Genomic DNA, 13,655 nt, shown 5'->3' on the forward strand with positions numbered 1-13,655 from the left:
ACTCACTGGCAGCAGCAATCTCTGGGCTGGTGTCGGCAGGTCTCTCCGGCAGCTCGGGAGCCCATCAGCAGTCCAAGATGCAAGGGAGGGGAATTTTACCTGCTTCACCTACCCTTTTTACTGGTCTCCAAGCCTCTCGTGGCTTAATCCCTGCCAATACCTTTGTCTTTCCAGTTCTGCTCCACAATCTGTTCCCATAGAGTTTCCTATAGGTTCAGGCACCATTCCTTCTGACCCTCATCTGATCTATGTTTGTCTGCCTGTTTGTTTTTTTCTCTGTCATCTAAAATTTCCCCTTCTTGCTGATATGCTCTGGTTGGAAGTGTTTCTTGTCTGCCATCTTGCCTCCTTTCAGGATCTTGTTTTCTTTTCAGCACTGAGATTTTTTGAAACTTCCATGCATGTTAGGAATAGGAATTTACTGCTATGTAGGGATTTTCCTGTGTGAGGGAATTAGAAAAATTCATATGATGGTAAACAGAACATACTTTGGACAACTAGGGAATGAAGTTAATTTATTCCCCAAATTTGGACCCTCAAACCTTATGAGAGCAGACCTAGCTTATATGGCTGGTTTTGGAAAACATTAAACAAAGACAAACAAACAAACAACAACCAAAAAAAAAAAAAACTAATCTGAGTGAATACATAAATTGGTTCTGATTGGTAGGTACTCTTTCCTGCTGGCTTCCTGGTGGTGTTTGCATGGGTTCTTAACAGCAGAGGCCCATGTACAAGGGACCAACACTTCATGTTATTTTAAGATCAACTATATTTAATGCCACTATGCTCACAAGGAGAGGAAATGCCTTAGTTCTGCCCTTTCTATCTTCTGTTTATACTAAAGAGTGTGTCTCTTCTCTGATCCATGGACTAGAAAAATAATTAATTTTATAAAAATGACATATTATGTGCATGGTTTTTTTTATAACTTATAGCCATTCATCCCCTCTATAATCCCCATTTCACAAGTGAGAGAAGTAAAGGTTACAGATGTGAAGTCACTCATCTAAGGTCACAATTTAGTAAAGGGCAGCGTTGTCATCGGAGCCCTAGTCTTCTTGAATTATTAATGATGAGAATGGATGAATTTACCTCTATCTGGACCCAAATATTAATACAAGCACCCAAGAAGAAGCTATCTCCTAAAGGGTGCAGTATTGCTCTTTATTTTACCAAAATGGGAAAATAGTTGTTCTTTGATTTATGTGATTATTGTTATGGTGATCTAAACATAAATAAAAACCCCTCAGAATAATCTGGTGTAAATTCTTCATAACATGAAATCAGTTGCCCAATATTATTACAGTGATTTGCTTTTGGACTAGAAATATCCTGATAAGATAAAATAGTATCTCTAAATGTCACCTTGTAGATTGTCACTGGGACATGATCTAGAACCAAGATTTTTGAACCCTATGTAGTTACCAGGCTGATGCCTAGAAATTTCTCTCTCTTCTTGCTAAAGCTGCATACTTATTTGTTTTATGTAAGATTTTTTTTTAATGTATCTATTGAGAGATAACTGTGGAACAACAGAGCTACAGGGATTTGGAAACTGAAGGTAAGGTTTCATGTTCTTGCTCTGTTGCTGTGACCTTGGGCACACTACTTAGTGTGTGGAGAGCCAATTTTAAATGGGCGGTTGTGATGCTGAACAGAGTCAATGTTTGTGAAAGTGCTTTGTAAACTGTGAAAGTACTATTTAATGTTCAGATACTAAGTGTAATAGCTACTTCAGAACACTTCACTGTGTTAGAGATTTTGCTTAATGGCCAAATTCTTTGTCTCTTGGTCAAATTTTATTGGTTTGTTGTGCTAGTTCCTTCTCACTGCATCCTATGGTGATGATCATACAGCTTGTTTGAAAGCTAATTGCTGGTGAACCAAATACGGTGAGGTCTTGCCTCTTGTTTTAAATCAACCCTGTGTTTCTCATAGGTCAGTCTCTCCTAATTTGCTGATGAATCTTAGGACCATTACCCATATTTTGACCAACTATAATTTAAGAATTTCCACATATATTTTTAAGTTTGATATGTGGTTCAATCACTTTACCATTGAAAGACATTTGCAATCTTTTAGTTTTTCTAAAGGGAATATGGTATTTTCTTTTTTATAAATTTCAAAAGAATTGGTTTTAATGTTATTTTTAATGACCACTTTAAATGACCATCACTATTCTAACTCACCAAGCCCTTTGAGGTGTTTTTAGCCTTAAGATAATTTGATATAGCTTTACAATTAAAACCTTGGCTAAATCAATATAACTCAGAACAGTGAAATTCAGTTTTCAAGGCTGATTTTGCTATTAGGAACTAATATACCATCTCCTGCACTTCATTTTAGTGGTATAGAGCTAGTCATTTTCCTGACACTCTTATATAGGTCATAATCGTACTTTCTCTAAAAGGTTTACTTCGAGTGTGAGAGTTTGGGGGCAATTTAAATTCTCAATAATAATTACCTCTTCTCTGTCTCCATGTGAAAAGCCATTGGTTCAATTGTAGTTTTCAGGTGAGACATATGATATTTTGTCATTAGTAGTCTGACCTTTCTGTTTTTCCCATTCCTATATCTAGACAATAAAGTCTCACCAAAGGAAGTTGAGATTCTTTATAAATCTCTACCGTACTTCCTAACAATTTCTAATATCCTTAAGTCCTAAACTCTCACACCATCTTCATCACTTTACCTCTCAGCAGTACTTACACTGACATTGCCAAGCAGATGTTTGTATAAATGAGCCCCTGCAACTTTTTCTTCTCTCTACCTCAAATCTCTTTCACTCTATATCATTTTCACATTCTATTCTATTCATGCAATAAATGTCCTTCATTTATTTACAGTGTTAATCCCTATACCCATGTCCCTAATTTTACTCTTACTCTACCTTTATAGGAATTTTGTTTCATTTGTTATCCATGTCTATAGGCAGGAACGATATTTGACAAAATGACAAATGAAGTAAACAAAGTATTCTTCCTCTCTCCTTTATTTTAATATCCTCTCCTGCTGCAATCTTGCCCTAGGGCTACTTTCCAACTTAGAGTGTAGTTCTCTCAACTAGTGGTCATATTTTTAAGCATAACTGATAAAGTACTATGGTATTAATAACTGATGACTGCATAAAGATCATCCCTTGGCACTCCTTAGGAATAATAACATTTTAATTTGGAGGTGAGAGAAGTGCTGAAACCTATGAGTTTTGAAACCCTTAAATTAATGAATCCCTAAGGATGAGTTTTCAGCTATATGTGAAGGAGATAGTTTGGAACGTGTGCCTTTCCCAATGCCTCTTCAATTATCACAGATAGGCAAGTGTCTATTTTAGCTACTTTAAAATTGGCCTTATTTACCATTCATAATGTTATTCCTACCACAGTTTGAGTGGATATCCTCTAGAATTATTTGGTAGATGGTAAATGTATACATGGTGAAATTTGAAGCAGTTTTGTGTAGTGCTGGTTTTTACAACATGACCAAGAAATATTCTGTAATAGTTCTGGGTATTGACATGAACATCTGGTATTAAAAATTCTACAGCAACTCAGATCCCAGTGCTTTCAGGTGGCTAATGGTTTTGGATAGTAAACTCTTCTCCAGATAGTCCAGTAAGTAACATTTGAATAACTGTCTGTTAAATAATTTTCCATTTTGTTTAATGCATGAAACCAGCAGTATAATATTAATTGTTTTCCAAATACTTGCCTCATATTCCAAAATCTGTAAGTGAGTGAATGTCCTCCCAATACTCAACTTTAAGCAGTTGTAATCAGGATAGATTTTATTTTGGTTCCTCTGGAAATCCTTATTGGACTTTCCATGCAAATGATCTTCTAAACAGGTGATTTGTCTTCCCTTCTGCCCAGCTCAGTTCCTGCCCTTTGAGGCTGGAGCTTGTGTGAAATCCCAATTTTAATTAAAATAAAGTATTCAAGGTTATTTATTAGCACTTCTTTTAGCTAGTGCTGTGATATCCATACTCTCTACTAATATGGTACAGAACTTTCTATCTGTGGGTTTTAGGCTAGGCTATTCTTTCCTCTTTCTGATCATAACCTTTAAATAAATACTTAAAGAATAATGAGAGTTTGAAATATATTCACTGTGGTTTCTTTGGAATAGTTTTAATACTCGACAAATTCTATGATACGTAGCTTTTGGAATTTTCTCCAGTGGAGATTTAGTAGCTTTAAATATGTTCATGGTGACATTAATATGGTTTTCTATTTTGTCAAACTTTTATAAATTCTTTCATTCACAGGTATCACTTGCCCTTTCTTTGTCTTCTTTCATCATTCCAAGCAATAGCTGCATCTCCTGATTCACCAGCTACAGGAGCTCCTTCATTTACTGTTTGGTGAAGTCCCCAGTCTTCTTCAACCTCCTATTTAATGGCATTGATTTTGGCTGTAGTTAGAACGTTTTCTTCTACATTGGCCTGCTGCCAATCTGCAATATTTTGTTCATTTTATCTGCTTTCCTGTTCTGAATGGGATGGAAGGTAGGGGCTTAAAGGGAGCTGTGGGGATCCATTGCTGATATATCCTTTGTTTTGTCATTTTCTAGTAGAATGGCTTGATAAGAATAGTATAATTCCATTCCTCTTGTCTATTTAATGTGAGTCCTGGGAAATGTGACTGGGTGATTGGTTGACTGTATTTCCTAATACTATTGTCTTTATGGCTCTTGAACTTTTTTTTTAGTGCCTCATCACTGTGTGGTAACAATCATTGCACTTTCCACAATGTGAGACTGACTTTTTATTAAAGCAACAACTTTCACATTTGCTTTTCCTTTTTTATTTTGGTCATAGTAGTCAAGACCTCCAATATATTAATTTTATTTTCTCTCTTTTGGGATTGTCGAATCATCTTAAAAGTAAAAAATTGACAATCATTCTGTGATGAGGAATCATGGATATTTCACTAAAGTTTTGTGATAATTGCAGGCCTGCAGGGGAGTATCAGTTGTTAAGTTAAAGCAGTGGCTCCCTTCTGAACCAGATTGTTGCTTGCAGCATCCCTCCACTGGGCCTGTCTGTAAGCCATAGAGAGGAATATGTGATTGGGGAAACTGACCTACATGTCAACTTTTCAACCCTTGATCTACATGGCTTGGAGACCACCCAGGTAAGGCTTTAAGATGTAAGGGTAGATTATTATCTAACTGTTGGAGACAGTTGATCTAGGCCAATTGCACTATAGGATATCATATTTTGAGAGTATTTTTTATTAATATTATTAATGACTAAGAATCCTACTAAGAAAGGAAAAGCAGGAGAAAAACGGCCATAAGGGAATAAAAAAGAGGACACTGACTCCTGTTCTATTCCATCTGCTGTTCTCCATAAAGGATTGTGATTGATGATGTAAGGAGGATAGTATATTATCCCCCTGTAAAAGATGACTAAGATAATATCAGAAATCTTTATCATCCTCATCTTAACCAAGGGTTCAGTCAAACTTATCCTGACAAAAATAATTTTAAAAAATACTAAAAAAGATTGTCTTTACTCTCTTATTTTAAATTAGCTTCTGTTTTTTTTTTATTTCACCATATTATGGGGGTACAGATGTTTAGGTTATGTATGCTTCTGTTTTAACCAAACCAGCTTGCCTGGATTGAGCATGTCAGCAAAGGAGTCAGCAAAGGAGTTTACTCCTGAGCAGTAAACCATTATAGCTTGAAATTACACATTATAAAATGGATTAAAATGATAGGAGTGTTTTAAGAGTGAGCGAAAAACATAAAAAGAGGTAGAGGGGATTATTGCAGAAAGTGTAAAGATAAAGATCCAAGAACAATGAAGAAAATGATGGTCTATAGAGGAATATATATATATAAATATATACATACATATATATATATATATACATACATATATATATATATATTACCAAGAATAGAGAGAAACAAGTAAAATATTGATGACTCTTCCCTACCTACTGTTTCTCAAAATTTTTTTTCTGGAGGAAAATAGGATAAAAAATTATCCAAAAAGAGATGAGAAAAGGAAATGAAACATCTTAAAGCTGTCAGAATTTAAGGACCACAGATTGCTAAGGGACTTGAATGAGAATATATTAAAATGGAAAAATTGTGGGGATGAGGGGAAGATGTGAAAATGAAGGGATAGGGAATAGAGTGGATGGAAAGCAATGGTAGCTGTCATAATCATAGGGCAACACTGGAGAAAAGTGAATAGGGTAAGAATTTACAGCTTCAAAGTTATTGTTTGATAAGATGGATTATTAAGACATCTGAAATCTTTGGGCTGAACTCAAAACTTTATCCTGCTAAAAAGTTGATCAAAATTAACTACCTCTGAATTTGTGAGCTCTTGGTTTAGGCTCACAAAGAAATAAACTCTCAATTGGAATCTTATTTAACAGCAATCTACCCACCCCCACAGTATTCACTTAGCACAGCGGAGCAGAGCAAGCATTGAATATGAATTGAGTAGCTCAGGTTTTCTAATGATTCAACCTGCTGTTAATGAAAATGTGTCCCTTTTTATGACTGCCTTAAGTGATTAATAATGAACCGCTTTGTCTACCTCTCTCTATACCTTCATATCTGTTTACAGTAAACTGAGATTTTAGGTACATTCAGAAACAAGGGATTCTGCTTTGTGGACTGCTTTATCCTTAGGTCCTTTTGTTATTACTTCTTGACAAGTATGAGACATTAGATTTTTCCTACAGCTTTAGAGGGTAGACCCTGTTTGTAACTTGAGAAGACAAAGCCAGAGGGGCAAAATGGCAGTGTGTGGATTCAGTTTGGAGCTTGTGATTTCTTTTGAAACTTGACACTCTTGCCAACAAGTATTTATTGATCACATAATGCAGATTGGACTTTTAAAGAAGTATCTAATTTAGATGTGGAGCAGTTTCTTCTTTGACCAATTTTATAGGGTGTGAAGTAGTAGGTATGATGCAATTTAGTGATTTTCTTTTATTACTCTGCATGTAGAGGAAAGGAGGTAAAAAGTAGGGGTTGTGAGGGAACTGAGTGTCCCTATTTTAAATCTAGTACTTCTCCTGGGACCTTTCTGCTTCTCACTTCAGAGTCCACCCTTTAAGTCAGCCCAGGGACTACAGTCATGGGAACAAAAAATAATATCCAGAAACCAATTAAACATTATATTTACCCTTAAAACAGCTGTTTCTTCTAAAATCACATAAATTTCTACCAGGCTGGATATTCGAAACCACCAACTAAAATGAAAGCTTGAATCTCATCCATTACTCAAATAGGGAAGCCCCTAGAATACCTGTTTGTGTATGCACTGAGCTTATTGGGATAAAACTTTGAGCCAGGCAATTTGTATGTTTTGTAAAGTGTTTGTTAAATCAGAGCTTACTCCAGATTTCTAATTTAATTGCAAATCTAAGAGATTTCACCATTTGGGGAATATTTCTTCAAGAAAGACGATAACATTTGCTTTCACAGCCATAATCTTCCCCAGGAATGTTGAATAGGTTATTAATTTTAATGGATATTTCATTTTAAATCAGTACATGCATCAGTAAATGATTTCACATAGCCTGAGTTAGTATACACTGTTCAAAGGAGAAGAACATTACTCATGTGCACATTAGCATTTTCATTTTTACTGCGGCAATATATCATTCCTTTTTTCTGGGTACTAAGAAATGCTGCTGCAAAATGCACACCGGATCTCAGGTACAAACTGATGGCTGGCTTTTAAGAAGCTGTTCATTTAAATACAAATATCAGCTAAAATCCAAGGGAAACGTGCTTCATAATCTCTGCCTGTTTGTTCACCCTCTCCCAAGACAGTTGATACCTTCTGCATCTTCTGTGTGATTACTTACTGCAATTTTTGATGCAGTGCATAGTCATTAATTAGGCAGATGGGCAGGAAGGGTTCTAGCACCTCTCGCTGACTCCAATGACTCAGAAAATACAAGGGACATTGGTTATAGCAGCTGCAAAGAATGATCATTTAGTCTTTGACAATGTGGACTGTAAACAAATGCGTAGCCGTGAGTATGAGGGAGAAAAGAGACCTAGACATAGAAAGGGAGATGGAAAGCTAATAGTGATTCATGGCAAGAATAAAAACAGAAGTAATTTTAAAAGCAGTGGGTGACAGTCTATAAAATAATTCTGTTTAACTCGTCACCCAGGAGAAATTGTTGGGCTTAATGCTACCAAATATTTTTCCTTCAAAAGCTCTGTTTGGATGATTTGTATAACTTTTTGTTTTAGAATTTCTATGCCTGGTATTATATGAACCAGATCTAAAGCTAGACAAATCTGAGGTAAGGTAACAAAAAAATAAAAATAAATAAAAACTTTTCCCATACACTATTTGAGTTAATAACAGTAGGGAGAAAATGGATTTTCTTCACTTGAAATAAACAAAAAGCTTTCAGAATTGTGTTTATGGGAAATAATTAAGCATAATTTGAACTTGAGTGCTTTCAATTGAACATATGAACAGTTCTCAAATGGGCTTGCATTTATCCATGGTATTAACATTTTAAAATGCCATCTCTAGCACGTATGTAAGTTGCAGAGTGCAGCCTAATGATTTGATTAGTGTAGCAGTGAGTAGATCTCTCCATGGGTTGTGCAGAGGCCTGGCAAGGCACATCCCCATTTGGCCTTTCCTTGCAATGCACAAGCACTAATTGGGTATTGCCAGGAGCGGGGTATTGAAAGGGGCACTGAACCCAGAGGGTCCATTTGCCCCTGAGAGCTAACCAACATGATCCTTTTACTGGTTTGCTTACTCTTTCAGTTTATAAAAAGAGTTCATTGCAGAAGCTCTTGAGTATATATACATAATTAATAACATAGGCCTCTTTGTCCAGGCACTTAAGCACTTGCCAAACAGGGAAAATCACGTTATTAGGGAGGGGAAGAAAGGGAAGAGATGTCCCCAGGCAGTATTTGATAAACTGTAGAGGTTCTTTTCTGCCACTGATTGTATCTGACAGGGGATGGGATTTGAAAGGTAAGAATAAAAAGAAGAAAAAAAATGAGATTGTATGGCTGCTATAAATCTATAACAGAAGCTCAAGAGATTCTGGCTGATGTCTGTGGGATATAATTTAAGACGTCCCAGAGAAAGCCCCAAATTTATCTCTCAAAAGTCATTCACAGTGCCTGAAAATACCACACTTTGGAGTTAAGACATGGAAGGCCTTTATCATGGTCCTTATTTGTTGTCTCAGAGCAGAAACTCATTAGGCTTTTATCATCTATTAATATCTTATCATTAGTTATTTTCTCAGATCAGGTTCAATCTCCTAGTAAGTCCTTGAGAAGAAAGAACACTACAGTTAGGGGTTGCTAGTGAGAAATAGGAGGAAAAACGTCCAGAGAATAAATGGTTCTTCCAGACAAATGGCTTTTGGTGGGGAGCATGGGCAGTCGGTGAGATGATATTAATATTAACACGAAAGCAATGGGGGCCTAGGCATTATAACGGCAGGGGCTAGAAAAGAAGAGGGAGAGGAAGAAGACACAAGTACAAGGCCAAACAACGTATCTTCCTCATTTATAACTTAGCTAAACACACTAGTTTAGTCTAATATACTGTCCTGTTGCATATGGTATCTATTTTCTCCAGGCGTTGTTGAACAGGGGATGGCCATAGTAGTGAAACACATTTAACAACTAACTACAGGACACCTCCTCTGCCTTTCTGGTCCTTTTCTTTTCAGGGTCACAGACAGACAAGAAAGATATAAACCAGCCTGGCTCACAGGAGGCCAGGATATTGTCCTCCCCTGTGGATAGTGAATAATAAAGCTGAGGAGAAAAGTCAAGTGGAGTATAATATCAATTAATTGGAAATAATGTTGCCAAAATTTTTGAGTTGGTTAACGCACTTAGTGAAAAGCCATGTATAAGAAAGTTTGTGGAGTGATGAAAAACTTTTGTCTCTATGGTGTAGGTAGCTATGGAAGTTTAGGGAAAAAAATCAGCCTCGACCCAGTAGAGTGAGTCAGCAGCAAATCAATAAGCTTGCAGAAATCCCTTATTATTAATCTTTAAAATGTTGCCTTTGCATGGAATCTGGCTGTTAAAAAGAAGAGTGACATTGATAAAGAGCTGGAAATTGTATACGATGAGTAATTCATGAGTGTTTTTTAACCCCTGAACACCCTGATTTTCAGGCATGAATTAACAAGAAAAAAAAGACATTGCCTCTGTGTGGGTCTGAATAGAGGATTGGAAAAGACAAAAGCATTCCTGGAGCTTTGTTAAAATGCAGGTTCTCATCTTCTAAGCTGGATATCTCTTTTATTATTATCAAATGGCTCTTTAGCTTATTTGCTTTTTGGAAATACCATTCTATTTGATTTAAGACCTGGAAAAACTGGAGAGACTTTTCTGAAAATGGACCCAAAAAATCAACAAGATGGAGTCTAGGCCCTAACACAATTAAGGCTATTCTGTTTGAAGAAGAGAAGGATAAGGGATAATGTAATTGCTGCCTGAAAGAAAATGAAAAAGGGTTTATGTAGAGAAAAGGGAGATACTGATCACTTGTCTTCTATGATCATGAAAAACTTTGCCGAGGGACAATCAAGTACTTAAGTTTAAAGCAGGACAGTTCTTGGTTGGCCACAAACAATTTTTTTCCCATTATATGGAAAAAAAGAAACCCATGAGAATGAAAACTATGTAAAAAGATTATATAGTCTCTAAGAGTTCTTGAGGAATAATAATCATAGTATACACTGGAGTATATCAAATATTCATAACTTTCTGTTATGAAGATATTTGAAAATAATCCAAAAATAATGATACCATTGTATGATATTATTTTTTAAAAAAATTATCTGTATTTTCCCATAGTCCTACAGTGAACATATTTTTTATAATCACATAAAAAGTGACTAAAAAGTGTTAATGTTGAGAAATGAAGGAAAGATCTATATTTTCTATAGATTGGACATTTCTACATTTTCCTACCAAACCCCTTTGATAATTGTCTCTAGTTTTACTTTCTATCTGCCTTCTTTATTCTGCTAAGCTTTAAAAAATTTATTCAATAACTCTTTTTAAATGCCAATGTTGTACTATATTAAGTACTTGAGTATGACTATGACTGAAGCACAAGCCTCTACCTTCACATTACTTACAGTCTTCTGGAGAACATAAAAAAAAATTGAGTAAAACAATGGAGTAATTATCACAGCAAAGTTATAAATAGGCTTTATGGAAGGTCAGGAGAGTGAAGTCCTACAGGGGTACTTAATATCATATCGGCAAGAATAAATCTGGATGAGATGAGTAGGAAATGCCCTAGGCAAAGAGGAAGAAGAGAAGGCATTATAGGTGCAGGAAGCACTATTTGAAAAAGCACAACATTGTGAAAGAGCTGGCCATATCTAGGCAATGGTGAGAAGTTTGGCAAAGAAAGAGTCAAGGTTGACATCTAGGTTTCTGAGTTAAGACAACAAAGTAGATGAAGAGGCTATTTACTGAAAATAGAAACAAAGTGGGAGGAGCAGTTCTAACAGTTTGGAATTGGATATGGAGGTTGATAAATTCCATTTTGGATATGTTGAATGAAGTAGCCTGAGGGAAATTCAAGTGGAATATATCTAATAGTTAAGAAGGGATATCTGGGTTAGAGAAGAAATTTGTGATTTATTAGCATATAGCAATAAGATCACATAGGGAAGAGAATATAAAATGAGAAAAGTAAAGGGCTGAGGATATAACACTAAGAAACACCAACATTTAAAGGAATTTTGAAGGAAGTAGAGGCCCCCCTACAAAAAAGCTGGAGAGGTAGTAGCTATATAGATAGGAGGAAAAGCAGGATAGCGTCTTAGCAACCAAAAGAAGGAGAAGAGGTATTTCAGTAAGAGGGAGAGGTCAATGTGACCATTGGATATAGCAATAAGTTGGTCATTATTGACTTTGGCAATTTCACTCATTCAATGGGATAAAAACAAAATTATATTAAATTAGTGAATTTGAGGGTTGGATATTGAAACAATGTGTATAGACAACTCTTTAAAGAAACTTGGCTAATATATAGAAGAAACAAATGTTGCGGTACATAGAGGAGGCATCAGATCAAAGGAAGCCATGTTTTTTAAGATAGAGATTTAAGCAAATGCTGTTGGGATGAACTAGTAGAGCAGGAAAGGTTAAAGACATGGGGCAGAGGTGAGAGAGAGAGAGAGAGAGAGAGAATATGAACATGAGTGCACTTAGGGCAGGGAACTTGATGGAGTGGTGGCAACCCCTGAGACATCAGGAAACAATAGGATCAATAGCATATGTAGAAGTATTTGCCTTAGACCAGAGATAGGTCACCTGTTCCAATGAGACAGAATGGGAGGAAGACAAACTGAGTGCCAAGCAGATATGTTTATAGAGAAGTTAAGACAAAAAAAGATAAATGCCGAGCATGTATGTATATAGATATGTGGCAGAAATTTTGAGGGATTCTCTTATAATAGTTTTTAATATCTCCACATAGTGGGAGGTGAGATTGTCTGAAGAGACTATGGGGCAGAGGGGTAGTGATGGTAGGAAAGTAGAGAATGTTTGAAAAAGCTATTATAAAGAGAGGACGATAGGAAGATTACTGGGTGGCATTGGAAGCAAGATGAGATTAGAGGCCAAGACTTTGCATGAGACCAATTTGTCATTTTCTCCAACAACATTCAGGAGCTCAACACAGTAGGTCAAAATAGGTGGACATTTGCATTGATATATGGCTTGGATTTTATCATGTGAATGCTACATAAGGACAATGGAAAATGAAAGGTGAGGAAACTGGTAAGAGAATAATTGAAATGATAGATAATGGGATCTAGGCTGAATAGAGAAGTTAAGATGGGAATGGTGTATTCTACTTTTCCCTGATTATGTTTCCAAGGGAGTTGTAGTTCAAGCAAGCAGGCAGCAAGTGGAATTACATCGTTTCTAAGTTCTTGAAATATGTCAAAGCATTAGTAATATTTATTGCATGGCAGGGCCACTAGGTACATCATATAGTCTTATCAGAAGGGCAAATATGGAAATCATGTCCTGTAAGGGAAAAATGTTAAATCTAAAATGCTAACTCCCTGAAACTAATACTTTAGTTGGAGGGACTTGGCAGAGAAAAGTGGTCAATGTGAACTGATCTGGCATGATAGAGCAAGTAGTAGAGCAAAAGCATGAGACTTCGCCTTGGTGAGATTCTGAAGGCATAATGCAAAGTGCTGGTGGCAGCTTTGCATGTCGGTCCAGCTCTTGCTTTAAACAGGTGTGTCCAATTAATTTAGAAGAATAAGAATAGAGAGAAAGGAATAATTTGATAGGACTTGGGTGACTGACGACATAATGGGTAAAGGAAAGTGATTAATCATAGATCAGAGAATGTTACAATGGGGAGAGGAGAGTTAGGAAAAGGATATTTATGCGGAAAATATGATGAGTGATTTTTGTTTGGATTTGGGGAATCTATAGTAATGATTAGTAGTCATATAAAGATTTTCAGTAGGAAGTATGAGACTGGAAGTAGCCTGAAGATCTACCTTTAGCGTTCATCAACATAAATGTTTAGAAGCCATGAAAAGAATGAAATTCTAGGGTAAAAAATAAAAAAAAGAACAAGAGCATAAAAATCTAACTCCACAGAAAGGTATAGAAGAAAGAAT

This window comes from Propithecus coquereli, unplaced genomic scaffold, assembly GCF_000956105.1.
Source record: "Propithecus coquereli isolate 6110/MARCELLA unplaced genomic scaffold, Pcoq_1.0 Scaffold182, whole genome shotgun sequence".
NCBI classification, from domain to species: Eukaryota; Metazoa; Chordata; class Mammalia; order Primates; family Indriidae; genus Propithecus; species Propithecus coquereli.